Below are 4,362 nucleotides of genomic sequence, written 5' to 3' on the forward strand. Positions count from 1 at the left end.
GGAAGGGACCGCCCGGGCGGCCCCGGGGAGGAGCCTGCGCGCGCCGCCCGCCCGGAAACCTGCACCCGCGCACGAGCGCGGGGAGAGCCCGCGGCACGGGACGGGGCTGATCCCGGTGCAATCCAGCTTTACTGCTCTTCGCTCCGCCGGCCGCCTGCTCTTGCCGCGAGTCCTGGTAGTGCGGGCTTGTAACTTGGCTGCTCCTGCTCGTAGCGCGGCCGTTGTTACGATTAGCCTTCCCCTTCCTAGCCTCGACTCCTCGTGTTGTTGCTCTTATTTTATTGCTGGTCTGATGACTAGTGTTACTGTTCTTATTGCTGCTGTTATGAGTACTGTTATTGCTATTCTGACTGCTGCTGTTCTTATTTTCACTATTATTCCCAGGATTATTACTGCTGTTGTTGCTACCACTGCTACTGCTGTGGTTGTTGCTATTAATATTATTGCTGCTGTTGTGATTGTTGTTATTATTACTATTATTCCTCGGATTATTAATGTTACTATTAACAGCAGCAACAATATTAATAGTCACGACCGCAGCAGCAATAGTGATAATCACCCCCACATTAATAATCCGAGGAATAATGGTAATAATCACAATCACAACAGCAGCAATAATATTAATAGTAACAACCACAACAGTAATAGTGACAATCACCCCGCACTAATAATCCGAGGAATAATAGTAATAATCACAATCACAACAGCAGCAATAATATTAATAGTAACAACCACAACAGTAATAGTGACAATCACCCCGCACTAATAATCCGAGGAGTAATAGTAATAATCACAATCACAACAGCAGCAATAATATTAATAGTAACAACCCCAGCAGCTATAGAGATAATCACCCCCACATTAATAATCCTGGGAATAATACTAATAATAACAATCACAACAGCAGCAATAGTGATAATCACCCCCACATTAATAATCCTGGGAATAATAGTAATAATAACAACAATCACAACAGCAGCAATAATATTAATAGTAACGACCACAGCAGCTATAGAGATAATCACCCCCACATTAATAAGCCAAGGAATAATAGTAATAATAACAATCACAACAGCAGCAATAGTGATAATCACCCCCACATTAATCATCCTGGGAATAATAGTAATAATAACAATCACAACAGCAGCAATAATATTGTGATTGTTATTATACTATTATTCCTAGGATGATTAATGTGGGGGTGATTATCACTATTACTGCTGTGGTTGTTACTATTAATATTATTGCTGCTGTTGTGATTGTTATTATTATGAGCATTTTGAGTTACAATGAATGGCACTTATGAGGTTTATAAATTGACACCCCGTTTCGGCTTTCTGATGTCCGTTTCGACTTTACGATGCTTGATCTGACGCAATGCCACACGAGTGAGCGAGGTCGCTGCATCACCATGCCCCTGGAGAACATCTGTCCAAACTTCCTCGGACACTTTCTTTAAGAAAGTAGATGAGACTCCAGAAAAACCTGCAGCCAGGACTCCTGAGAAGACTCCAGCCAAGAACCCTTCAAAAAGTCCAACCAAAAGCCTCTCAAAAAGTCCAGCAAAATCACCTCAAAGAAGTCCTTTCAAATCAATGATTGCTATTTACAATATAGATATATTAACGTAGCTATATTACTCATCTATAAGTAATTGAGTACAAAATTCGGGGGTATTTGGGGTGAAACTAGGGTATCAGGCCTCAGTTCAGGAACCAATCCCGCATTTATTACATTGTTTCTTATGAGAAAATTGGTTCCAAGTTGCAACGTTTTGACTTAAGACACGGTTTTCAGGAACAGATTGTGTCGTAAGTCCGAGGACGGCCTGTATTACTGCTGTTATTACTATCACTATTATTTCTAGTATTATTGCTGCTACTATTGTTATTACTATTATTACTGCTGTTGTTATTACTATTACTATTATTACTATGGTTGTTCTTACTACTATTACTGCTGTTGTCACTACTATTACTAGTATTACTACCGTTGTTATTGTTCTTACAGCTACTCCTCGATTAACATCGTACTTATGTTCTTGAAAAATGCGACTAAGTGAAACGATGCTAAGCAAATCCAATTACATCGTAGTCGTTACCTACTAGCCGGTGGCGGCCAAACAACATTATAACTGAATACTGCACGACCTTAAATGAGTATGTTCTCTAATAGATTGACAATGCAATAATGAAACAATGTTAACTGGGACAACGTTAAGTGAGGAGTACTGTGCTATTATTACTATTGTTGTTGTGCTAGATCAAGGATATCACAATTAGCCCCCATTTCCTAAATCAGCAGGGCCAACCTTTTTTGGGAGGCATGCCACAAATTAGCCCCACACCTTCACCCAGTCTCCTTCTCCTGCCTGATCTGCTGCTCTGCTCTGCTCCCTACCCGATCTGCCACCATGGTGCCTGTGCCCTCCCTGGTCAGCCATGAGCCACAGACAAAAGTGGCCTGTGACACTCATGGCATGTATGCCACAGGTTGGCCATCCCGGGGCCTAAATTACAGTATTATCTCTTAACATAAAAGAAGTGAGTGATGTTTGGGCTGAAAAATATGCTTTGCTTCCAGCAGTGGTAGCAGAGAGACCAACAATTGCATCGCACATCTGTAACTCTGCAGTTCTCATTCCCCCCAGGCCTGCCTGCATACTTCCTATGAGCTCTAAGGGACTTTAAGGCACTTATACTCTTGTCTGGTATTTTTAACATTCACTTTGCACCAGTATAATTTTATGACAACTGAAAAACCTTCATTGGGAACTTCACCTCCCTTATAGGTTTGTACATTTCTCTTCATCTGCTATGAGCTGGAAAGGTATTAACTAAGGGCTTGTTTAGACCTTAGTTCAAGTGGTACAAATGGATAATGTAGACCAGGAGTGGCCAACCCGTGGCATGGGTGTCACAACTGGCACCAGCAGCCTCTGTTTGTGGCTTGCGGCAGATCAGGGAGCAGAGTGCATGCCTACCAAAGGGGTTGTCCCCACTGATACAGACATGCCACATCAGTGCAAAACAGGGCCTGTACCACGCACATGCCTTGGAGCCACAGGTTGGCCACCCCTGCTCTAAGGGTTTGCACTGCTGTAACCATACCACCCTAAAATTATTGTAGTCTACATTAGGAATAAAATTTCAATCCTACAAATACACAAGGGAGTAATCCCACTTATCCCTGAACTTACAGGTGGTCCTGGAGAGGCAAATGCTCATATGGACGCAGGATGTCGTGCATTATCTACAGGATCACAGACAAGGAGTTTACTCAGTACTTGTAGAAAATCATAGTGATGCAAGATAGGGCAAAAAGGAACCTAGTCTATTCCCTTTCCCCGAGATGGAATCAGCCATCCTGAAGAGAGATTTGTCTAACCTGGGGCTGTCCAACTTCTAAGTGGCTGGAGGCTGTACACGGTACATGCTGCGCACCCAGCAGCTGCACTAATGCATGTGGGAATGCCACTTGGCTGCACCGTGTGTGGCCTCTACTTCAGCTAGGGAGCTGCACCATGCTGCAGATTCCCCCGGCACCGTGCGCTGCACTGCTGCATGCCCTGACATGGGAGCAGGAAGCAAAAGGGAGGGCAGGGGAACATAGAGACCCTGGTGTCAGCAGCAGCCAGAGCAATAGATGGAGTCACTAGGTGGGAACTTGGGGATCACAAGGTAACCTCTCCCAGGTTTCATGTGGCCTGTCAGTTGGACAGCCCTGGTCTAACCAATTCTCCATGGTCTCCAGCAAAGGAAATATGAAAGAGATTCCACAGCCACCCTAGATAATATGGTCCCATGCTTGACTCTCTTTAGAATTAGGAGAGATAAGAATTATAACTAGGAGAGTTAGAATTAGAAAGTTGTGCTCCCTCCTTCCCCTGCAATGTCTAACCTGCATCTCTCTCTCTGTCTCGTAGCAAGTTAAATCCACTGTAACTTGTCCTATTCTCAATGAACACAGAGAACAAATTATTACTCCTTTTTTTTTTCCTTGTAGCAACCTTTGACCTGTTTGAAGACTATCATCAAGTCTCAACTCAAGTCTTCTGTCCTCAATACTTACTAAATAAGCCCAGTTCATTCACTCTGTCCTCATAGGCCCTCTGATCACCTTTGTTGCTGGATTCTCTCCACTTATTCCTATCTTTCTTGAAGTGTGGGCCCCAAAAGTGAACCTGTACTCCAGCTGAGGCCCTACCAGTGCACAGCAGAAGCATTATGCTACGTATCTTACCTAGGATACACCTGTTTATACAGCCCAGTATGGTGTTTGCTTTTTTCCACAACAGTGTGACATTGCTGATTCACATTTCTTTTATGATCCAGTATAACAATCCAGTCCTTTTCTGAAGAA

At 43.4% G+C, this 4,362-nt stretch overlaps 1 long non-coding RNA gene across 1 annotated transcript; it reads left to right on the top strand.

The window, feature by feature from the left end:
* Positions 1-2,157: 2,157 nt before the first annotated feature.
* Positions 2,158-4,095, top strand: LOC109288358. Its single transcript, XR_002095115.1, has 2 exons — positions 2,158-2,791; positions 4,006-4,095. It is a non-coding gene; the product is annotated as an uncharacterized LOC109288358 (long non-coding RNA).
* Positions 4,096-4,362: the final 267 nt, after the last annotated feature.

This window comes from Gavialis gangeticus, unplaced genomic scaffold, assembly GCF_001723915.1.
Source record: "Gavialis gangeticus isolate Ggan-Ray unplaced genomic scaffold, GavGan_comp1, whole genome shotgun sequence".
Lineage (NCBI taxonomy): Eukaryota > Metazoa > Chordata > Crocodylia > Gavialidae > Gavialis > Gavialis gangeticus.